The following is a 26,207-nucleotide window of genomic DNA, read 5'->3' as shown; positions in this document are numbered from 1 at the left end:
AATTGAAAATCTTAAGTCATAGAACATGTTATTAGATACACCTTTCTAGTACTGGGTTGGACCCTTTTCACCTTCAAAAATCCTTAATCCTTCATGACATAGACTCAACAAAGTGCTGGAAACATTTCTCAGAAATTTAGTTACATATTGACACGGTGGCATCGCACAGCTGCTGCAGATTTTTCAGCTACACATAGATGATGTGACCCTCCTGTTCCTCGACATCACAGAGGTGCTCAATTAGACTGAGATCTGATGACTGTAGAGGTCATTTGAGTACAGTGAACTCACCATCATGGTCGGGAAAGGCACTTGTTGGGGTTTTCTGCTTCTGCTACTGTAGTCAAGCTGCTTTGCGGTTTGAAATATTGCATGCTCAGAGATCCTCCTCTGCATACGTTGATCATCACGAGTGATCAATTTAGTTACTGTCAGTTTGAAACACTCTGGCCACTCTCCTCCAATCTCTGACATCAACAAGGCATTTTCTGTTTGTCAGTCTGAAATATTGAGATTGAGAGTCCATCTGGCACCAGCAACCATGCCATTTCATTTTTAAAGTCACTTAAATTACCTTTGTTCCCCATTTTGATGCCATTTATTTGGCTGATTAGATAATCGACTTAATGTACAGGTGAACATACTTACCTAACAAAGTGGCTAGTGAGTGTATGTGCAGTGATGAAATCTAAATTCTACCTTGGCCAGGCCTTTGATAGCCTGATTATTGATCGCTGTGACTGTTTTAATTACATATGGTCATGCTTGGGACCAAGAGGGTATACAGCATGAACTATTAAGAACAGTTGCATGAATGAAAGCTACATGAAATTATATGCAGTGTCTTGCAAACAAGTTTGGAGACTTGCCCTAACATTTCTACTTAGCTGTTTTCAGGTAAACCATCCTTATTAGGGAGACCAAAATACCTATAATTCATATCTTTAATTATCACCTTTAATGTGAATGTGTCATGTTATAACTTCCATCTAAACTGTGCAGATTGGTTTCTAAGACACCTCAATGATCAATGTGAACTACCATTACCATATACAAAGCTGAACCATTTATAGAATATAAATAGTTACAACTATCAGATATTAGCTATAAGTTAACTGTTTTTTATATCGAGTCTCCTCAACAACAAAAAAATCACAATAAAAAACATTCATATTTAACTGATGTGTCACTTAACTGGCCTTGTGATCACTTCTGTCTGTCAGGCAATTAATATCTTGTTGTTAAAATATTTTCTCTTTCTTCTTACATATCATAAAAAGATAATGGGCTTCAAAGTGTGTTGCAAGAGACGACTGTTCATTTCTCACACCCTGCCAGCAGTTTTTTTTTTTTTTAACCATGACTGTTCTTTATTTGTATGGCTGACGATACTCTGATTTTGAGTTATTGGTAGATTTGTTAGAATATGTTCAAAATGTACAAAAACCCCAAGAGCTATTCATAATAAATATAATACATTTTTATATCTCTATAAATATTCAGTTATTCTGTGATATTTTATCTCTTTGTGAGCTGATGACACTGATTCTGTTTTGTTATTAATTATTATTATTAGCTATTTTACAGATTAAGTAACATCCCTTAAGGATATCGTTCCACTGTGTGCATCTCCCGAAGTCTGCACTTGCCTATTAATATTGTTGTGACTTTTAGAAACTGTATATACAGTGGGGCAAAAAAGTATTTAGTCAGCCACCGATTGTGCAAGTTCCCCCACCTAAAATGATGACAGAGGTCAGTAATTTGCACCAGAGGTACACTTCAACTGTGAGAGACAGAATGTGAAAAAAAAAATCCATGAATCCACATGGTAGGATTTGTAAAGAATTTATTCGTAAATCAGGGTGGAAAATAAGTATTTGGTCAATAACAAAAATACAACTCAATACTTTGTAACATAACCTTTGTTGGCAATAACAGAGGTCAAACGTTTACTATAGGTCTTTACCAGGTTTGCACACACAGTAGCTGGTATTTTGGCCCATTCCTCCATGCAGATCTTCTCGAGAGCAGTGATGTTTTGGGGCTGTCGCCGAGCAACACGGACTTTCAACTCCCGCCACAGATTTTCTATGGGGTTGAGGTCTGGAGACTGGCTAGGCCACTCCAGGACTTTCAAATGCTTCTTACGGAGCCACTCCTTTGTTGCCCGGGCGGTGTGTTTTGGATCATTGTCATGTTGGAAGACCCAGCCTCATTTCATCTTCAAAGTTCTTACTGATGGAAGGAGGTTTTGGCTCAAAATCTCACGATACATGGCCCCATTCATTCTGTCCTTAACACGGATCAGTCGTCCTGTCCCCTTGGCAGAAAAACAGCCCCATAGCATGATGTTTCCACCCCCATGCTTCACAGTAGGTATGGTGTTCTTGGGATGCAACTCAGTATTCTTCTTCCTCCAAACACGACGAGTTGAGTTTATACCAAAAAGTTCTACTTTGGTTTCATCTGACCACATGACATTCTCCCAATCCTCTGCTGTATCATCCATGTGCTCTCTGGCAAACTTCAGACGGGCCTGGACATGCACTGGCTTCAGCAGCGGAACACGTCTGGCACTGCGGGATTTGATTCCCTGCCGTTGTAGTGTGTTACTGATGGTGACCTTTGTTACTTTGGTCCCAGCTCTCTGCGGGTCATTCACCAGGTCCCCCCGTGTGGTTCTGGGATCTTTGCTCACCATTCTCATGATCATTTTGACCCCACGGGATGAGATCTTGCGTGGAGCCCCAGATCGAGGGAGATTATCAGTGGTCTTGTATGTCTTCCATTTTCTGATGATTGCTCCCACAGTTGATTTTTTCACACCAAGCTGCTTGCCTATTGTAGATTCACTCTTCCCAGTCTGGTGCAGGTCTACAATACTTTTCCGGGTGTCCTTCGAAAGCTCTTTGGTCTTGGCCATGGCGGCGTTTGGAGTCTGACTGTTTGAGGCTGTGGACAGGTGTCTTTTATACAGATGATGAGTTCAAACAGGTGCCATTCATACAGGTAACGAGTGGGGGACAGAAAAGCTTCTTACAGAAGACGTTACAGGTCTGTGAGAGCCAGAGATTTTCCTTGTTTGAGGTGACCAAATACTTATTTTCCACCCTGATTTACGAATAAATTCTTTACAAATCCTACCATGTGGATTCATGGATTTTTTTTTCACATTCTGTCTCTCACAGTTGAAGTGTACCTCTGGTGCAAATTACTGACCTCTGTCATAATTTTAAGTGGGGGAACTTGCACAATCGGTGGCTGACTAAATACTTTTTTGCCCCACTGTAAAAGATGGAGATAATACTGTGCCATCACCCATTGGTTTTTGGACCCTACAGTTTTAAGACTTTGTTTTATTGTAGCCAGAACTTACCCTTCTGAAACACTGGTTGGAGTGAGATCAGCAAGGTTCAATAGCAATACATTCATTGAAAATATGAGTTTAATGCAGAGGCACACAAGTCTGCCAATTAGTGCGAAGTAACAATGTAGCAAAATGCAAGTGTTTCATTCAATAAAAGTGAAGCATAAACTTCTTGTACAGGCTTTACTACTCAGCAAGCCATTTTATTTTTTTTAAGAAAGTTTCCATTAAAAATCCTCTAAAGGGTCCCATCACAATCATCACAGAGGTCCAGTTCAATGACCCATGGACCTACAGCTGTGTGTTAGCAACTTATCAATTAAAGGAGGTACACCCATAAATTTGAGTCCTAATTGTGTCTGTGCTACTATGCTATAAACAGACTTTTTTTTCCCATGGGAGTCTGTGAGGGCTGACTTGAATTGGAAGGCAGCTTCAAGTGAAGACTCAAACAACTGCAGATTTTGGCGCTTTTCTGTTGGCCTCATCTTTTTGTGCCACAGGTTGCTATTTTGTCTTAAGTGAGGATGAGGATGAAATTCTGGGACTGTAATCTGTAAATGTCAAAAGTTACACACGCTCCAGTATTAGAGGTGTTCTCTTTGCTGTGATATGTTTGTGGCTTTGGTGCTGAAATTGTTTTGTTTTTTTTAAACATTTTTATTCTCTTCATGTTAGAATGCTAAAATAGTTTTTAAATTACTCATGGATCTAAAATATAACATTTAATAAAAATATTTGCCTTCTTTTACCTTTGTTGACTTACAAAAATAGAGGTAATCAGGTGTGCTATTGTTTTGAGTTCTGTGGTTGAACTTTTGGTTTGAGCTGTCTAAAATTTACTGTTCCATCAAAGCATTATGAGTAAATCCACAAAGTGTTTGGTTTTCTAAATTTGTCAATCGTATGCAGTACTTTGGATGCTATGGCAACCATCCAGCTGTTTCAGCTTCCCTACTGATGTCATCCACACTTTTACATGGTTATGCCACTTGAGCCTTGAAAGACAAGACAAGCTTTTACACTTACAAATATTACATTATCATTATTTTGCAACTCTACTGAGACTTTTCCTCCCCTTGTCATAAGCTTTTTCATTATGTATTGAGTCTGGAGTAGTAAGATTTCATTTGTTATATGGTTTAATATGAGTTGAAATGAGAAGTCCAAACACGCTGTCATGTTTTTATCTCTTTAACACAATTTCTAATTACTGTAAATGCGCTTCATGCTGATTCACTTTTCAAGTATTGTTTCATAGAGTTATATGACATTGTGAGAGTTCTCAGGTTATTTTCCCGGGCTATGTGTGGGTATCGATACTATCTTCTTCAGCTGAGGTGTGTAAATCTCCTGTCATCTGACTCACAGGTGGAACTATTAAGGGACTAATAGTGGGACTATTTCCTGTGTTTTGATTTCCTGTTTAGAGTGTTGCACAAATTTTAAATCCACAGTATTCCCTGATCAGGATAGTTTAAGGATTAAATGTAATCCCAGGAAGTTGATTCTCTTCACGCGGACACAGCATTTTCAGTTGCAGAAACGTTTTGCCAAGTGACCTCTTCAGTCTCAGCTGACTGCAGGTTTTCCCAACCTGACCAACAGTATATTTGCAAAATGACTGAAACTAGCAGACTGACTAACAATGGGCCGTGAGCTCAGTGAAACTGAAACTGTCATGATGTCCAAAACATCATGACCACTGATCAATGGCCATGAGTGCCATTCGCAGAGTTGGGGAATGGCTGTAGTTCCAGCATTGTAAGATGGTGAACTCAACTGAACTCTTTCAGGAATGGTTGTTCTCTTTTCCCGTTTTAGCATCTTACAATGCTGCACACCCATTCCCTAATTACCCCCCTTCATGACATTTTGTATATTAACGATCATGAAACAGAACTCACAGCCCATTAGTAGGCAATGGTGTTAGTTTTGGTCATTATGCCAATATACTTTTTATAAGGCTGGAGAAAGCTGCAGTCAGCTGCGACTGAAGAAGCCTCTTGGATGAGTGACGAAATGGTTTCGCCACTGAAACTGCGGCGTCCAGATGAGCAGAATCAATTTTCTGTGATTTCCTTACCTGGATGATTGAGTGTGAATCAAGACCTTGGCTGTAATATTGTGTCTTTAGTTTAGGCTATAACCTTCAAGCCCCTTCTCACACATGTACGATACCTGCGTATGCAAACACCTCACATGATCATGTAAAGTTATGCCAGGTACTTGTTTCAGTAAGCATAAGGGGTACCCAAGATATGTGTTTGATTAGTCTATGTTAATGTATGTCCCAGTTAGAGTACATAAATAACATGCTCCTCATATGAAGCAGCTCTCTTGCTCAAATCCTTGATCATCATGGCACAGACTCTTGGTCAGCATTTGCTTTCTTACAGCTAACAAGCAAAAGAAAAACACCCTTTTCTGGAAAATAAAAACAACTCCTTTTTTGGATTAGGCTCATCTAAAAAATGTGGAAAATACTCTTGTTGTTTTTTTACAGCTGATTATTTTGATAAAAGAAGGGCAATTTGAGCCTTTGTTACCTTTGAGAACCATGATAAAACTATTAATTTGACAGTAATGTCTATTAAATTTAAGGTTGTTTGGTATAAAGTTGGCATATTTTTAAAAAGACGTGTGGCTCTGTGTAGACATTTATCCATGTAATAGTAAAGGAAAAAAAGGCACAGTTTAGATCACCTCGTCTGCATGTCCTGTAGCCGCCTTTCCACCACCTTGTTCCACCCTTCTGTCTGGTTAGGGGAGCACTGAGTGACACTTTTACTGACAATGTATTTGACTTTGAATCTGAGGCTTTTATCTGTTGTCTAGCCTCACCTAACCAACACAGATCTGCTTTTTTTGTCAAGTGAGTCAAAAAAATTGCTTGTCCAAATAGGTGGTCATGAAAAGTGATTCAGCAAAGTAGGAAGGAGGGAGGAACACATGCACTCAGACAAACACACACACACACACACACACACACACACACACACACACACACACACCAGTGCATGTCCGGACGTCAACAGCACTCTGAGGGTGTCTCTGTGGCTTCATAGACAGAGATGAATAAAGCATCACAGCATACAATCCATTTAATTCTCACACAGACGCACGCAAATGCACAAATATAAATAGACAAAATTTCACATCCGAGCCTTTCTTCCTCTAACCCATGCAAACACTTACGTCAGCGGGTTAAATTATTCCTTGAAATATTTCACTGATGCTGTCCCATCAATGGGCATACACGCACATGCACATGCACACATGCATATGTACAGACAGGAGCTATTAATGGTTTTCCTGTTTTGCAGCTGTTACTTTGAGGACTGAACTGTCGATGAGACAAAACAACTTTTAATAGAGTAACTTCACTTTACTTTTTAATTTAGTCAGTTCAAACTATAAAGTCAAACTATAGCTTAGTCTCATACCTCAACTTTATTTAAATAAATATTTCTTTTCTCTTTTTTCTTTTTTCCAAAACAGGAGATGTTCACGAACAAGTTGAATCAGACGTGATAACAAACTGTTCCTCACTTTGTCTTCACAGTTAATGGATGACGGTAAACACACACACACACACACACACACACACACACACACACACACACACACACACACACACTACTCTCTCGCAAGTGTTTGCATATGTCAGGAATACACAATTTCACAAGTAAATTCTCACTCGTATACTGATGCTTTTGTACAGTTACTGACTCACTCTCACACTCTCTCTTCCACTTGATCTCTCGTCATCATCCCTCTCACTGCACGCACACACACACACACACACATTTATTAATAAATCTGCTGAAGTACTATCTTGTTTATTTTTTCCCAACATGTAACGTAGTCTAAAACAGTAACAGTGAACAAGCGGACTTTTAACATTATCATTCATTCATGAACACAGGTATGCACAAATAACCATGTTTAAAAAAAACTAAATATTATCATTTGCTTTTAATCATAAATAATTAAATATCTTATTTTAATTAAATCACACTGTCATATTATTTCAGTCAGTATTTATTTGGTTTTGTAACATGGGGCGATGAAATTATTATTTAAATTATTTTTTTAGTGATTATCATATAAAAAATAAATAAATAAAAATTTAACCGTGTTCTAACTACCAAATAACATTATTTTGGAATTTGTGGAAAAAGCAATTTAGGTCTGATGCAACTTAAAGAAGCAGCATGTGAGTGTGAAGAGAAACACTAATCAGAGAGTTTTACAATAATGCAGATGGTAAACCATTTTGTGAAAGTAGTGATCCCTTATAGCTTACAGCTTTGAAAAATTCAAAGATTTAATTTTTATGAAATTAAAAGTTAAATAAAAGTGTTTGAGGTAAGGATAAGAAAAAAGATTAAGCAGTGTGTGTGTGTGTGTGTGTGTGTGTGTGTGTGTGTGTGTGTATGTGTGTGTGTGTATGTGGCTGAAGGTGGGGGTGGATCATTTTAAACCACATGTAGCCAAATAAATACGCTTTTTAAAATGTATGCTTGTATTTTCTCATAACTATAACTTCTCTTCTTACAAACAAGAAAGCACAGATGCAGACAAACATGACAAAATATGTAGCTGCTGTTTTATTGTTTAATCTTTCTATTAATAACAACTCATCCAGAAACTACAGTCCTTTCATCAACTGTTTCAGATCCATTGTATTGTAATTCATGTGTTGTCTGATGTATTTAACATTTTGAATGTGAGTTTACTTATATACTGAGTCCACATGAGGCCTTTTCCTTCAGAGACTACAAAATTATATTTGCCTCAAAAAACACTATCAGTAGCTACAGCAACACACAGAATATTTCATTAAAACTCCCTCACTGACACTTGCAACAAAAATTAGAGGCTCCTGACTGAGTTTTCTTCTGGGTACATTTTATCTCAAAACTTAAAGGACTAATGCATAAAAACAACATATGACTTTTTCTTATAGTTATAATGGTTCTAAAAAATATTTGGGAAGAGAAAAAAAAAACAGAACTAGAAATTGCTGCAATTTTTTAACATTTAAGACATTTTGAACTTTGCCTTTTCATGGGTTTTACCACGTGTGCACCACGTATCAAAATGTATAATTAGTCAAGGTAAACCTAGAAGAAAATATAGAACTTTAAGGTGAATTTATTAGCAGCAAATCTTAATCTTTGATTTTAAGTTTTGTTTGGGCAGGATAATTTCTGCTCTTGTAGCAGGTTATGTCCTCCATTACTGTAAATGTTGCTTTGTGGGACACATAATTTTTTCAGTAGTAGGCCCAAGAGCAGGCAACAGAGACAGTTAATATACATTCAAGATTTATTGGCAATTCACTTACCTGCCACCGCACAGATGTAACCAGCATTATTTGTTCTGGAGGTATAAGTTCAGCTGGAACAATGTGAAAGATTTTAAAAGCCATTAGTGTCATATCAGGAAACAAAGGCCACAGGCCTTAGCCAAACAAATTTAGGATCAATTCTTGTAAAATTTTTATAAATAATATGTCTGAACGACATAAAAATATTATTCTCTGAAACATTCAATTTGAAATAATTCACAGTCTAACTTTAAATGAGGCCTCGACTAAAGTTCAATCAAAGCCTAAAAATTATGTGCATTGAAATCCTATGGAGCTAAAGAATGAGGCACCACGAGGCTCACTGATCGCTAACTCTCAAAATGTTCCTGTCTTGAGCCTCTTGAGGAACGTGTTAACATATGAGAGGTACAGGTTAATGTTACTAGAAGCAACAAAGTAAATATATGGGAAAAATAATTTTGAGAAAAGTATTGTTTTAAGGAGGACTTGACCTACCTTGATCACTTTTCACTCAGATAATAACACAAGACCTTACTGCAATACGATGATTTCAGTATATTTAAATGTTTTCTTTATTCTAAACATTTAGAGTTAATACAAATTGGTTTGTGTTTTATGTAGAAGACTGTAATTGCAATCTAGAAGAAGACTCACCGTTAGACTGAAGGAATTTAGAGGATTTAGAGAAAAGGGTAACTGTGCACATACTGTGGGGTGAATATCGAGACATACACCTAGACTGACTATGAAATTTAACATCTTCAAGGTCACTTGTGTAAAGTCGCAGTTAAAACCAAAAATATATTTTTCTCAATTATATCTAGGAGTCTTAATCTTCCTAAATCAGTTTTACAATAGTTTTATTGAAATTACTTACATTTTTAATAAACTTTGAGAATGACCGATTGCATAGTGGCAAATACATATACAGGCACACACACACACACACAAAAACACACACATAAATCAGTTTATAAATTTTGTTAATAAATTTATTTAGTAAACACAAGTAGTAACTAGTAACAGAAATGAAGGTTTAGATAAGCAGTTCATGAAGGTTCTCACTAAATTTAGACTCACCCACTGAGGGGAAAATTGTATTATTCAATTACTGCGTGTATCTAAACGGTAGACAGAAAAGTGGTCAACAGGAGACCAAATAAGAGTAGTTATAGCAGCAAATTATATGTGAACCTAACTCCAGCTTCCTGCGTACACTTTACAGATTTGCCCATTAAAGACAGCCGTTTTTACAGGAAAATCTGAAAAACAAACTGTTTTTTTTTCCTTTTTTGCTCTGAAACAGCATGCTATTTGAAGTTTATGCAGTCACCTTTGAAAGAGTTTTATAACCACAGAGGTCAACAAGGATTCTCGGTTCAAAACCAGCAGTAAACATTAAAACATGGTTGTGTTGTCCACAGGGAAGAGTAAAACTTAAATCTACACGATGTAGTTCTTCTCAAAGCCAGGTATGCATACACTCATTACAGCTTGAAAGAGAAAGAAATACAAAAATATTGTCACATTTTACACCAAGCTTTTTTGATTAAATGATTTTTTGCACAGAATGTTACAATTACCTCACTAATAGACATTTATTTGTGTATAAAAACAACATAATTTTGATTGAAAATCATTAAAAAAAAGCTTGAGCTGACAAACTGCATCACAGTTTCACTAAGCCTAGAGCAAACAAGCAGTGAGTCAGCATAGGAAATAATGGTGTAAGTAATATAAATTAAAATATATTTTAAAAAACCCCAACTCTTTTCAACTTATCGGATCTTTATAACATATGAGGATCATAGTACGAGCAGTGTGACTTGAATTGTCCAGACATGTACAGTATTCTTAATCTGCTGTCTTAATTTGCCATTAGGATGTGAGTCAGACAATATCAGGAAGATTTAAGGTCTTACTTCAGGAAAAAGGGCTGGGAATTTGATCTCCAAGATCATCATTACTCCTTTTAGTCATTTTAGCTAAAATGCATAACTAAAATCAGTATAATTTTATTTAGTCTAAGTTGTAAGGAAGTTAATGGATCAAATCTATTTTTTTTTTCACAGTTTGCTCTCATACCTATACTGTTGATGGTCTGCAATAGCATTTTAACATATATTTGGAATTTGATTCTTGGATGGGTCTAAGGTGCACACAAGCAAAGAAGAAATCAACAGTGTCACCAAAAACCTCATTAAAATCTTTACAGGTTCCTACAAAAGTTCAGCTTACAGATCATAGCAATGAGACAAGAACATAAAAAGCACTGCACGTACTTCTACACTATGAAAGAAAATGCAGAAATGATTCTGTAAGTATACAGATGATCTTTTCTCAGCCTGAGATGACTCAGACAAAACTAAATAACTTTTTTCTTTCTCTCTGTCACAAGCCTGTACAATCTTAAACGGTGTCCACATACTATGTGCGGATGCCTCTGATCTGGAGCTGCCTGTTTTTTGTTTGTTTTTCTTATTGTTCTTTTAAGAGGAAGCTACTTGTGGATGTTGTGGGCACATATTTCCTTTGATTTTACTCACGAGTGTATATTGTGTTAAACTGTACAAAGTGTCCAAAATGTGCTTCTTGGGTATTCGTCACATTGTCAGGACACTTTAATTGATAAAAAGTCAAAATGGTGCATTTAAAATAGCGCAAACATCTTGGTGGCCATGTTTACTATTTCCTCTAGTTTAAGATAAAAATCTATTAGTAAAACATATAATTTCTTTTAGTTGGTTAACAACAGTGCTGACCCTAATCCAACAGTCCACACTGGCTGCTATATTGTTTATGGGATGTGTTAGAAATTTAACTTTATACTTTAAATTTGAAGCTCGGACAGGATTAAGATGAAAGCAGACAAGAAGGAAAACGACAATGGGACAAAGTTATACTTGCAAAGCCTAAAAATGTTTTGAGATTCTAATAAAAAGTTCATGTCACAGATCAAAACAAGAGAAAATGTATATGCTGGACAATGTATTTTTTTAAATAAACGAGTACAAATGCATACAGTTGAGTACAAATAATCTTACAAATAATTTTACTTAGAAAAGGCAATTTTCCTTCACTTCTATATCTTCGTCACTTTGGTGGAAAGTACAATTATGTTCACCTGCTCCGCTTTTCCTGTTATTTTCATTTCAAGAGGTCAGAGCTAAGCTTGTAAACTAACGAGTTTTAATGGACTCTTGTGTGCTTAGAGACTTCTGAGTGGTTTTGTCTGCTTACTTGGAAAAAGATTTCTTTGCTTTTATTGACAGGTAACATTCAATTGTTCAGTGAACTTGTAAACAAACTTCTTCTCATCACACTATCAGGAAACTCTTTAATTTGTTGAAAGTCAAAAAATAAAATATAAAATAAAATATAACATTTATAGATAAACTGGAACAACTATGATTGCCTTTAATTGGAAGTAAACAGGAACAAGAGAATTTGAAGATACTTGCACAATGAATTTATTTAAACAAAAGAGTACAAAAAATGTAAAATACAAAAACTGATTCTTAAAAAGAATCTTCTCAGGCTGACCTGATTCAAAGAATACAAGGGTACGTTTTAAAAAGTGTATTTACTTTGGCTACGTGTGGTTTAAAATGATCCTCCAGCCACACACACACACGCACAAACGCACACACACGAAATGCTGCCTTTCCATTTTCCATTTATCACTCATAAAATCTCAAACGTCATATGTGGAAATGTCCCTGCCCTGCAGCTGCTCTCTGTTTGTTCTTGTTCTTGTTGTTTTTCTTTTCTTTTCTTGTTTTTCATACGTTTCCTTCCTTTGGATGTTTTTAGCACTACTTTACTTCGTAAACAAGGTAATTTACTCAGGGCATAAATGTGAGTTCTTATGTACTGAGGGTTTGACACTGGTTGCCTCAAGCCCACCTGATTATGGTGAGTTATGAACTTTTTTGAGTGTCAAAAAGAAAAAAGATTTTTCAAATAACTTAAATATTCTGTCTGTCAAACTAAGACATATATTTATTTTTCTGTCTAATTTAGCTTCTACTTTTCCTTAATTCAGTTTAATGTAGAACTTGGACAGGAGAGAGAAAACCAAAAAAATAAAACTGAGTAACCAACCTTTTTTGTGTTTAGAACCATTGGTTTTAGTTTCATGTAGTCATTCAGTGTAGTTATTGGTTGTAGTCTGAACACAGCAGCAGTGATAAACAGGGTGCATGAATGATGACGTATATACATTCTTTTAGCTCATTTATTTTTCTTGTGTAAATGCAGTTTTTCCTGTTTTGATGATGATGTTTTGATGCATTTAGTCTTTTTTGTACTGTCTCCCTGACATGAAAATTCAAGTACAGTGTAGCTCTAGAAAAATAAACAGGATCAGCTGATCATCACAGATCACCCAAGAGCCTCCCCACAAGGTTTTAGGATACTAATGTGCAGGTTTAATTTTATGACTAACCTGGTTAGATTCTTCCAGCCATACCCCCTCCATACTTTGAACTAAATGATCCAGAAAGATGTGCTCTAAGTTGTGATACTAAACAGTGCATAAACAGGGGGGAAAACTGGACAGGAGACTAAAATAAGAAGGATTCAGGGTTTGTGTTTCCTTGACTAAAAGCTGTGTTACACAGATACACTGATTACAATTAAAGAAAACCACTAAAAAAGCATGTTAAAAGCAGTATAATACAACTGTCAGCTCAATTTATGACACACATGAAAAAAAGAGTAAAAAAAAAACAGAAACTAAGCTTTGACTGTGTTTCAACAAATCTAGTCACAAAGAATGTGATAAATTATACTGGAAACAACTGAATTAAAAGATTAAGACATGCGGCTAAATACTTTGACCATATAGTGTACATGACATTGTCAGGATACTTATTTAAGAAAAAAGCATAGAATTGAAATAGTCCTCTCGTTTACTACTTTCATTAATTCTAGATTTTAAAAAAATGCAATAAAACAAAACAAATTAGATTCAAATTATTTGGAGATCACTTTTGGAAAACCATCACATCAAATCCACTGTCTTTTCCCAGTATGCCACTCCACTACAGTCTTTCCACAGGATCAGAGCAGTGCTAAACTCATATGTGTCTTACTTAGTGGTGTGCATCAGTAATTCAACATTATAATTTAAATTTGCAGCGTGTAACCAAACTGACAAATTGCAAAGCCTGTGCTTTATTATTTTAGATTTTAACATAACTTATTAAAACAAAGGAGTAAACATAAATACAAACAATCTTCAAAGTAATTTTTCTTCACTTGCATGTGTACTTCACCTTTGCATAAATTCTAATTGTGTGACTGTCTTCAAGTGCTCATCTTGTCTTATTATTTTCATTTTTCAAGAGACTGAAGCTAAATTTGCAAACTAAAGAGTTTTAATGGAGTCTTGTGTACTTAGAGACTTCTGAATGGTTATGTGCAGATTTTTGTCTTTGCTTTCCCCAACAGATGACATTCAATGAACTTGTAAACAAAGCTCCTCAGCTGTTGGGCACTCAAATGTATAAATAAAAGAAATCTAATTACATTTAGGCAAAACTGGAATGTGGAAAATGAACAGATTAAATCCACTGTCTTTTCCCAGCATATTCACTACACTAGTTTTTCCACAGCACTAAACAGTATTGCATTTAATCCAGCAGTCCAGAATTACAGCTTGTTTACTGTTGATTGTTTATGGTATCTTTTTAACTTTAAAGTTACAGTTTGGAAAAGAGTACGATGCAAGCAGGTAAAGAAGAAAACAAAAGTTTAAACAAACTTTGAAAGCAAACCTGCTTAAAGGTTCATCTCACATATGATAATGTTTAGATAAAAACGGAGAAAAAATTCAGTTAATTTATTAAATAGAAATGAATACAAAGAATCTTAGAGATAATTCTGTTCTCAGAAGCTCCAATTTTCCTTCACTTCCACATCCTTTTCCCTTATGTGAAAAGTGTAATTGTGGGGAACTCTTCAGCTGCTTCAGCAGTCCTGTTATTTTCTTTTCTAATAAGGCTGGAGCTAAATTTGTAAGCTAAAGAGTTTTAATGGATCCTTCTGTACCTGAATGCGTCTCAATGGTTTTGTTTGCTTTCTTGGAAATTGTTTTCTTTGCTTTTATCTATAGGTAACATTAAGTCACTTAGCAAACTTGTAAACAGAGCTCTTCTCTTTTTGGACACTCATCACACACGAGTACAATTAAATCAAATCAAATCAAATCAAATCAAATCACTTTTTATTGTCACATCACATGTGCAGGCACACTGGCACAGCACATGCGAGTGAAATTCTTGTGTGCGAGCCCCACAAGCAACAGAGATGTGCAAACACAACAACACAAACGAGCAAAATACAAGAATGGCCAACCTGAAACTAATAAATATATGTACAATATATAATAGTGTATGCATTTCTGGATGTGTATACTAAATATTTTCCTACGTGTGTGTGTGTGTGTGTGTGTGTGTGTGTGTGTGTGTGTGTGTGTGTGTGTGTATACACATTTTTACAAATTAAATAGTAAAAAAATAAAATAAAATAATAATAATAATAATAAAATATATAAAATATACAGAGTTGAATATGTGCAAAACAAGTGGCATTTATATACAGTGTGGAGTGCATAATGTTGAAGTTCCAGTAGTGAAGCTGAGGTGTCTATGACGTGTTCAGCAGTCTGATGGCCTGATGGAAAAAGCTGTCTCTCAGTCTGCTGGTACGGGACCGGATGCTGCAGAACCTCCTTCCTGATGGAAGCAGTCTGAACAGTTTATGGCTGGGGTGACTGGAGTCCTTGATGATCCTCCCCGCTTTCCTCAGGCACCGCTTCCTGTAGATGTCTTGGAGGGAGGGAAGCTCACCTCCAATTATCCGTTCAGCATCATCACGTGTGCGACCTCCAGTAGTTTAAGATCTAATTTATACATAAAATAAAACAAATGCGATTATGTTTAGCTGTAGCTGGAGTAAAATGTAAGCAGACAAAGACAACATGCATTTTTACATGTATTCTGCTTACAGGGAGGGCCTCAGCTTTCCATCTATCACTATCACATGATTTCAGATTGAATAAAAATGAATGTCCTTGGTCTGCAGCTGCTCTTTGCTCTCTCTTTATCCTGGTTCTTGTTTTTAGAGGTGGCACCAAAACTTTGAGCAAATGTTTTTGGTTTTGAACAGCAAAGTTTTTGAATGTTGGACCTGTTATTGTGCAGATATGGACAGATGTGTTCTGTGCTGTTAATGACAGATCAACCTTTGCTCAACATTCAGTGCTGATCAAATGTTTTGCTACTGCACGTACATCACATTGTCATGACATACTTTAGTTTGTTGAGTCAAAAGGTTTTTCATCTGTCTCACAGCTCCATAGAGCTGATGAATCCCATTTTTAGGCAATAATATTTTCATAATTTTCATAATTTCCTCTTTTTAATATATATTTTAGATGCTATGAAAAGTCACAAATACTCACACTACCTTTACTAAAAGGGGCATTTTGCTATTTTATATGTGAATTCACAACATACTGACTGTTTGACATAACTTTAAGCTCATCTGATTGTAGGAAAACTGTTGAACGTAATAACGAATACAGGATTTTTAAACAACTTTATATTTTGTCTCTAATGTAGTTAAGTGTCTCTAACTCTCATTAATTGCTGGCTTGGGTATAAGTCAGAAAAAAATAAACAAAACAACAGCAGCTATCCAAACTTAGGAAAAGCAAACCCTCTTGTGTCCTAATCATCTTGATAGGACATGGTCACTGTAGGGCCTCCTGTACTGTTTCAGCATCATTAGTCATTTGCGTTCATGAATAACCTGTTTAGATCATTTTATACTGCTGTGATTTAGGATTTTTACACTTCACTGTGCAAATTTCATGCTGTTTTAATCTAAAACTTCAGTCCTATGCTTACTTACCTACTTCGGAATACCGAGTTTCATCATGTCTCCTTTATGGATTAACTGAAGGCTGACATGATGATTTGAGTTACACCATTCAAAGCCATGTTGAGGAAAATTTGTAAATCTTTTTTTATACAATAGCATCTTTTTTTACCTGCTATGGTACATACTTCAGTATTTTTCTTTGTCAATTTTTAAAAATGTTTTCAGTTTCTTACTTAACTATGAAACCATATGCAACACAGCTTAATACTTTTTCTTCGTTGTGTATATTTTCCTAACTGTGATTCTCTGTCGAGGCTTATGCATTCTACACATGTAGCTAAATCCATAACTGTTTTAATGGATGAGTATGTTGATATTTTATTATTTTATTTTGGGGGGTTTTTCTCTCTCTCTCTCTCTCACACACACTCACACACACACACACACATACACACAAAAAAAGAACGTAGATATCAACTTTAAAGTAATTTCATGCAGCTAGTCATTGGTTGGCTATAACTTAGCATGCAGACTTATTCATCCACTATCTGGAAGGTTGATGGTTCAATCCCCTGCTCAGTCTACAAGATGCTGGTCCCCAGAAAACTGCACATTGATATATCTTCAGTGTGTATGACAGAAAAATATGAAATAAGTTCTATGGGAGTACTGTTTGTAGTTTATAAAGTTTTTTGGGGGGTAGATTAAAGGTCTAGAAAGGACATTGCAAGAAATTGTAATCAACTTTCCATTTCCACACTACCATGGGATTAAGAACCACACAATATTTATTTGGTTTTACAAAAGAGGTAAAAGTTACTTCAGCTGTACCCTGTGTTGGCTCTTTCAAGCAAGTTAATTTAATACTGGTGCCTGACTGTGGGACTGTTAACAATCACCAGGAGTGCAGAAACTTTTCTGTCATGAATACAAAGATTCAGTGCTTAATGTGCTGAGATCAAACAGGGAGGAGTGTTATTTCCTTTAAGATCTTATATGCTCTTACTTGTTTGTGGAGATTTTTATGATTTAAAGGATTAGAAACAAAGGAACAGATGTACGTCAGTGTTGCGGCTTCAAACTTCAAGTCAAATTGTAATACCTGATTTTCTACAGGAAGCTTGTCTCAGTGTGGATGGAGAAAGAAACACCATAATTTCACACCTCATTCAGCTAAAAGGTTGTTTTAAATGTTCTGTGAGTCCCTTGTTTGATTTTATCCTTTTTAATCTGCCTACTGAAAACAATTTCTTGTTTTCTGAATTCAGTCACATCACATGTGATACTGTAAGATTAACAACGACTATTAAATTAAAAACAGAAACAGAGCAGAAACTCTAATGTCATAGAGACAAAATTAGAGTCCTTGCTTTTTTATTTGACCTCTATTGAGACCCGATGCTCGGCAGCCATTTTGCTGCAAACACTCTATGGCTTGGTAGTCAGGCATATGAGAGGTTGGAGGATAAAAACCTCCTCTTGTGTCATTATTGTGGTTGTTTTCCATATCTCCATGTATCTTGTTTCCATATCTAGATGTAAGAGGGGGGGGTTTTCCCTAGCAAAATTGGCTATAAAAGCCTGTCATAAGCAGTGTAGCCTCCTCTAGTCTGACAGAAAATGGCTGACTGTACAGCTGAAAGCACAGAGCTTCTGAGAAGCAGAGCAGTACTCCTGCATCTCTGCTTTTATGGCAAGGATGTTCCAAAAAAGGTTGACATCAAACACTCAGAAATTAGAAATGATGGCATTTTAGATAACAGATGTTATGAAAGAGGAAAATTTGTGGTCATCTTTTTGAAAAGTACTACAGTTATATTAATATTGGTTTTACATTACAATACACAGAACATCAAGCAACATGCACATGCAGTGAGTGTGTGTCTGTCATAAAAGAGACAATAAAACTATGAGGATCTATACGCACAGACGCGCACACACTCACAGACATCCTTGAAGGTTCACACTGAGACCTTAAAAATTAAATGGAGACGCTCATTTTAAAGAAAATATTAATTGTAGTAAACGTAAAAAAACAAAACAAAAAAACCCCATTATCAGTCTTAATCCACAGATACAAGCTAGGATTATATTTTATTATTATTATTTTGCTGTTCTAGGTTTAAGAAAAAACATGAATAAAATGTATATATATATATGTATACATATATCAAAAACAAGAAAAAAAACATAAAAGATCTGTATATAGTTGATATATGATACTATAAAATCTTCAACACACAAAACCATACTGAGTTTTGTGTGATGGGGTTCAACTACAACGTGTACACATGCAAACAGAAGCAATGTCAGCAGGTGAGAGGTGTACAATCGTCAGTTTGGAGTAAAAAACAAAAACGATATCTACATGATGTGCTTTAAATATTTGTAGTGATCACTGGCTATGGTTTGTGAATTACACAGCGCTTATTATAATTCATCATTGTTGTGTGTGTGCATCTGTATTTCCTTGCTGAAACTAATAAAAATCATCACATAGACTGACTGTGCATGTCAGTTGGTGTGTGTCTGCAATTGTATTCATCTGCTACTACATGACTATTTTGTGTAACTCACATACTATATAAAGTTACTGTCACATTTACTCAATACTTAATGTTTGTGTGTGTGTGTGTGTGTGTGTGTGTGTGTGTGTGTGTGTGTGTGTGTGCGTGTGCGTGTGCGTGTGTGTGTGTGTGTGTCACTATAACATAGCAGCAGATGCAAAATCAGTCCTGCTTAGAAGGCGAACTGTGAGCGGCCTGTCCTGTAGGCTGGAGGGCTTGAAAAAAGCAGGACACCCACTATTTGTGTCCCACACCAACAAAGAGTCCCAGCCCTGTTATCCTGGCTGACTGTTTTACCATTAATTACAGTCCCAACACCGAGCACTGATTAAATATGAAAGCTATACTTTTTTTTTTTTTGCATGTTTATTTTCCACTGCTTGATATATGTTTATGGCATCTTAGCTGTAGCCTGGTCATTTGCTGCACATAATTTGGGGTCAGTATGTGTGGATGTTCCCAACAGTGTGTGCACGAGATTTATCTTTAATCTTTGTGTGTATTATTAGGTCAAAAAGAAAGAAAATGGAAACTAACACGACCAATGACAGAAAAGAAGAAAAGGTTAGAAAACAAAAGCTCTTGGATCCAGCAGGGTGGGAGCAGCAGCTGGACGGGCCACACTCAGATCAAGCAACACTTTTGTTTCCATCAGCACCGCCTGAAATTCCAGAAAGTCAAACAGGTTTAAGTAAGACACATCCACACCCCCTGCACTCAGAACCAGTCAGAGTGGCCTAATCCTGGGGCAAAGTAAACAGGGTGTGACCTGTGATTGCTCTAGTATGAATGAAATCTTTTCTTATTGAATGTGAAGTTATAATTTTTGAAGAAACTACATTTCTCAAAATCTAAAGTCATTTCTTTCCACCACAAACTCAGAAAACAATTATCTCAGTTTCAAAAATTAGAAAATCAAGGCAAACCCTAAATACATTTGGCAAGTTTGCACAGGTACAGGTGGAAAACAAATTGCAAAAACAAGCAAAAAAGGTGGAGCAAGGAAAGGAAAAGAGCCCAGTCAAGTTCCAACAAGCACAGCAGGAATAATCTCAGTTAAAAAAAACCCATCTATAGCAATGAACCAACCAGTTTATGTCAGTAAATGCAGGGAAATTATGCTTCCGCTTAAGTACACCTCCAAGAACCAGTTTTAAACCACCTTTTAGACTACGTCAGCATATTTGAGACTCTTTAAAGCTGCAGAAAGAGAGAGACTTAGTCATGATTAAGCAGGTAGATAAATTGTATTCCAGCTCTTAAGTAGCTTCTGGAACATAAGGCGAAAACACTACCCCGGCCTAATGTGACCTAAGGTGACATCGCTGATTATGGAGTTTGTTTGTTTGTTTGTTTGTTTTATTTCTTGTTAGTAAAACTTTGTTATTTTAAGACATTCTATCAGCTATTGATAAATTAAATCTCATACTAATTCTCTGATTATCAAACCAATGTCAGGGGTTGCTGAGTGGATGTGGAGAAAAGGACTCAAACGCAGGACTCACGGTGAAGATTCAGGGTGTTTATTGTGAGGGACGAATGACGAAAACAGGAGATGGCTGACTGACTGAATAACTGAATGAACGGCTGACTGATCTGAACTTGGAAGGCAAACATGGGTCATAGACAGCAGTGACAACATCAATGACGCGACGCCGACCAGGAGACAACTGAGGACTTAAATACACTGGCTGAACAATGACTGATAGGTGACAGGTGAGTGAGCAGCTGAACACAATTGAACTAATGATGCATGGAATAAGAACTAGAACATAATGCACACAGAGTAACGTAACACAAAACAGGAAGTGGAACGTACAGAGGATAAACAGTGAACATGAACTGAAAATACTGGGTCAACGACCCAGAAACCCTGACAACCAATTCTTTAGGGACCCCATAAAGGAACTTTGGATCCTGAATTAGGGAAGAGTTTTGAATTCCAGAATACCAAATCGGAGTTCTTTATCTTTCAACCACAAGAAAATATAAAAATTTGTATGTCGCCAGAATTTTAAACTCTATATTGAAGACTTAGGACATGAAAACAATGGGAAGACCACTTAAAAAAACAGAGAAGTTCAGCTTTCTAGGAAAAACGGCACTAAAGTCCCTTTAACATTGAAAACATGCGCTGGGTAAATCTCTGCCCTACAGGATTAAGTATTTTCTACAAAATTTGTAAAAATGTCTTGACAAGAAATGATCCGAAGGGTTTTTTTGAGTCTGTACCGATGCTTCTGTGTCTGGATTTAAGCTTAATGATTGCTTACACAGTCAACCACCAGTTTATAAGGTACGGCAAGGAAAGACTAACACACTCTGATACAGTTTGAATTCATTTCCCAAAAATATCTTATGAGGACTGTAAAAACTTTGATATTTGTAATAAAAATTGTTAAATGGAAAAAAGCGATATTGTGTTATACTGATGGACGGTTCTGTTTATTGATGTCAATAGGGTGGACAAAATAATGGAAACATCTTTCAGTATAATGCAATACAATACAGGATAAAGCTGAATCTAAACCTCTCTAAAACCAATCTTTCATTTTAAACCATTTTAAACCTTCAATCACTTTTTGTTGTACTGATTTTATTTACTGATTTATTGTAGGACTGTTGTATCATAATACCAAGGATTATTAATTTATTTTAATTTTGAAGGTTAGTGGCAAGGTTTGCAGAGAGACACCTTTAGAAACTGGCTGAATAAAAAAAAATATGTCTAAATCTTCATCATATTGAAGTATTCTTCTAAAGGCAAATATGAGACAATCTGAGAGCCTAAATTAACATATATATGTACTTACTGGAGACCTAAATACCTCACATATGAAGTATTTAGAAATTCTACTGCAGGGTCAGCACCTAACTCAGAGGCTATTGTGCCTTGGCGCACACTTGGTGCCAGGTGGCTTGCTGTCCTGTGCGTCATTTTGAAAATTCCTCACAGCAGATACAGTAAGAGCTGGTGAAGTGGCAAAATGGCATTTTGAGATATCGTACTGATGTTGTAAACGTCTGAAATGTCAAGCAGCAGATTAAATGTAAAAAGTTGTGTAATTTGAATGTAAATTTGAAACTGCTTTTAATGCAGATGTAAAACTGCTAATGCCAAACTTAAAAAAAATACATTTTATTTTAACTCCTTTAAATTTTGCTCACATGGTGGTATTGCTTTCTAATTTACTAGATTCTGTGTGCGTGTATGTGTATGTGTGTGCATGTTTATGTGTGTGTGTGTGTGTGTGTGTGTGTGTGTACAGAAATTCTGTTTCTGATCACTTTCGTATATAGCTACTAAATGTAAAATTGTGCACAGTGTGTGTAAGAATGACTTCATGCACATGAATGTCAATGCCTTCAAAAACGTGAGCGTCAATAGTTGTCCGTGTGTGTGTAGGAAATTGCGTTTGTCTAAATGTCTTTCTGAGCACCTACGTAGATATATTCCAAGTGTGTGCAACATAATACACATTAACCCACTCATTCCCACAGAGCTGGACATGAAAAAGTAACACTTTTAATAAAATTGTTAATGTAGAATTGCAGGAAGATACCTAGACATACACACACATGCACACACACTTCTAACAGCTGGAAATGGTGTGTGTGGAAATGAAGTGGTGTGTGTGTGTGTGTGTGTGTGTGTGTGTGTGTGTGTGTGTGTGTGTGTGTGTGTGTGTGTGTGTGTGTGTGTGTGTGAAATAGACAAAGCTGAGAGAGACAAATATTTAAACATATAACAGTAATAAATATATAATATTATATTAATTAAACACTAACTTTACCTGTGTGTGGGACTATGAGGCGTTCATCTATGAACAAAACTGTGACACGTATGACACATAAACGTGAAGCTTATTTTAAGGTAACCTTATTTTAAGGTTATGGTAAAAACTAGTTTGTGGTGCCGTCAAGGTGGACGGTGGTTTTAGAGTGTAAGTGGGTAAAATGTGATCAGCTTAGCCTCTGAAAATATGTCAGAATGAGCGTGTAGCTGTGTGGTGAGGAGAGACTGGCTGAAAGTTAAACATGAGCAATGCTTTGTGGTTTGGATTTTTTTAAAGGCAAAATTGAAACTGTAAACATGCAGAAGGATCCCCAGACATAGACACACGCACGCCTAACGGCTCCAATCTGTGTGTGTGTGTGTGTATGTAACCACAGCAGAAAAAGCTTAGATAGACAAATATTCAAACTTATAACCTTATATTTAATAATCCTTGGGTACAACTTTACAATTTAGGAAACACTAATTTTAGTTGTGTGTTGCACTACGAGGCATTTCTGAACATTGCTGAACAAAACTGAGACGTGTGATGCATAAATGTGAAGCTTATTTTAAGGTGGTTTGTGGTGCTGTAGTGTCAAAGTGGACTGTAGTTTTGGGGTGTGCATAAGTAAAATGTGGTCAGTGTAGGCTCTGAAAATGTGTGAGAAAGAGTGTGTGACATGCGTGACGCATAAATGTGTAGCTTATTTTTTTCTCTTTTTTGATATCTGAGAGAAAACTATTTTATGACAAACACTTTTTACAGAGCTTTGGGTAGAAATTAGCTGCTGTTCTGTTCATTTTAATGTGTTTGTAATGAAGGAGAGTCATTATTATCCAGGGTGATTTTTGCGTGCGTGCGTGCGTGCGTGCGTGCGTGCGTGCGTGCGTGCGTGCGTGTGTGTGTGTGTGGGTGTGTGTGTGTGTGTGTGTGGGGGTGTGTGGTAAATTAGCAGTTTATATGTTCAGGGATGCTTTTTGTAGTTTAAAAGCTATATGTTTCAGGAGGTGCAGGGTGTGATGCTGTGAGTGTGTGTGTGTGTGCATATGTGAGAGTGGGAGTGCAGACACTGTACGTCTGTGTGTCTCCATGTTGTGGACATGCAGGATTCAGAGTTGTGTGTGTTTCTGTGCTCAGTTTCAAAATGGACATTTTTTTCTTTTCTTTTCATTTGTCTGTAATAGTAAGACTTTGATTCGATGGTATAGACAGGAATAAATATTAAATGTGGAATGTTTGGATTCCTTCTTATAAATATGTTTGCTTGCCCATGCGATTGTGTGTGTGTGTGTGTGTGTGTGTGTGTGTGTGTGCCATTGTTTAATGTGTGTGCTTGAGCATGTTTCACTTAGAAAAAAAAGACTCCACTGTATGTACAGTGACAGTAAATTTAATAGTTTGTAATATGATGTCTTTTCTTGCAGAACAATGAGATACACACATGGACAGGAGGCTGAACATGCTCATGGGTGGCTCTTCAGCTGGACACACACATGGCAGGTGTGTATATGTGTTGTATATGTTATCTTATAAAAACAGGAGTAAATGTATGTCCTGTCAAACTGCATGCATTTTAAAATAATCTATCCATAAGCCTGTCCTTAGAAACTGTTTATTAGCTAACAGAGGGAAACTGTAAATACTATAATTTCATTAGAAACAGCTGATTTTACCTTTTTTAAAACGTTGGGGCACAAGCAAAAGCAAACGTCTCTACTCTCAAGACTGTTAAAATATACTGTGAAGTATGGTTTTATATTTTAGTGTGTATATTATGCTAAAATTGCTTAAATTGTAAATGCAAAGAAACGACCCAGATGAGTCATATTTGCTGTGATGTTTCAGTCGTCAGTCATTTATAAAATATATGAAAATACGAGTTGCTTAAGATTGTTAGACTGCTTTGTTATGTTTGATGAAAATAAAATTTGACTCTCTCTCTCTGTGTGTGTGTGTGTGTGTGTGTGTGTGTGTGTGTGTGTGTGTGTGTGTGTGTGTGTACATATGTATTTGCCACTATGCTATCGGTCATTCTCAAAGATCCTGTGACCTTGTTACCGCCGTCGGACCGCAGGTATGTAAGAAATCAAAACATGTAAAACTTAATTATAATAGTTGGTAATGATATTGTAGAGAAGTTGCACTGAATTTGTGTCTCTTGTCATATATTTTTAAGGCTTTGAATATGACTCTCGGGGCAGATATTTGTGAATGGAGTGATCAGATTTTAGAGACCGTTTGCGTCTTCTATAAGTCCTGAGTGTTGCCACTTTCACGGAAAACATTGGGGGCATGTAAAAGGAGAATTACGCCCCATTTTGCTGTGCTGTGTTGCTGGAAGGCTTGTGATAAAAGTTGTGTTTCGGGCTGAAATAAACGTGCTGCTTTACAGACGTTATATTGTCAGGTAAAGAGGCACAAATGGGACAGGGAGTAGTCGCTGTGGGGTGGACAGCTGTGCGTAAATGGCATCCCAGGACTAGTCTGGTCATGTCTGGTAAATGTATGTCTGATGACAGACGTGGATCGACCTGTGTAGAGCAGAGGTCAGTTTTTTACTTTTATGAAGCTTTGTTCCCGTTGAAGGACGCTCTCTGTGCGTCTTAGGCCGTGCGCATTTCAGCACCACGGAGGTGGACAGCAACGCACAAAGGGCTCAGAATTAAAGGAAACCTCGACACATTGTTTGAGTCTCTTCTAAATTCTGGTCAGTGCTATTTAAATATAAAGTGAAATACTGCTAGAAGAAATATTTCATATTTTAAATGCTACTTATATTCATGTTAAAATATGAAATGAAAGGCTCCTAGCTTCAGCAGCGACCGTCGATGTCTCTTTTAATACTTTGTCAACGTCACTCGTTACTCTGAACTTTGTGTCGTTATGGATTTTATATATATATATATATATATATATACCTCTTAATTTCTAGCAATTGTTACTACCCTTATAATTCATGTTTCATAATCAATTTAGGAATATTGCAGATTACATCTGGACAAACTAATGCTGAAGGGAAGGGAAGAAAATATTGTGAGAGTAAAAACGGATTTGTGGTGCTGTGAAGCCAAAGTGCACAGTGGCTTTAGGGTGTGTGGGGGTAAAATGTGGTTAGCATAGGCTCTGATCATGTGTGCGAAAGACTGTGTGCCAGTGTGGTGAGAGGAGCGGGGCAGAAACTTAAACATGGGCAGTGCTTTGTGTTGTGCGACTTAGATGAGAGGTGCTAAGGGTTATCGATACTGGGTGGGGTGGGTACAATT

The 26,207-nt window shown here is 36.5% G+C and overlaps 1 long non-coding RNA gene across 19 annotated transcripts in view; it reads left to right on the top strand.

Annotated features, from left to right (window-relative positions):
• LOC146705011 (uncharacterized) overlaps positions 1–26,207 on the top strand; it is a 58,058-nt gene that overhangs the window by 30,567 nt on the left and 1,284 nt on the right. For 14 of the 19 annotated variants that reach the window (XR_014921261.1, XR_014921262.1, XR_014921255.1 and 11 more), the window contains 4 exons: positions 6,872–6,948; positions 19,675–20,881; positions 24,369–24,444; positions 24,985–25,018. This is a non-coding gene — a long non-coding RNA (uncharacterized LOC146705011). Of the gene's footprint in view, positions 1–6,696; positions 6,748–6,871; positions 6,949–19,674; positions 20,882–24,368; positions 24,445–24,984; positions 25,019–26,207 lie in introns of all 19 variants that reach the window. The other 5 variants (XR_014921258.1, XR_014921260.1, XR_014921270.1 and 2 more) reach the window with 3 other exon arrangements.

This window comes from Copadichromis virginalis, linkage group LG7 (assembly GCF_057382275.1).
Source record: "Copadichromis virginalis isolate Kocher_CV1m ecotype Utaka linkage group LG7, C_Virginalis_male_GT1.1, whole genome shotgun sequence".
Lineage (NCBI taxonomy): Eukaryota > Metazoa > Chordata > Actinopteri > Cichliformes > Cichlidae > Copadichromis > Copadichromis virginalis.
The sequence above is the reverse complement of the archived record's forward strand: the minus strand, read 5'-3'. Positions and strand labels throughout refer to the sequence as shown.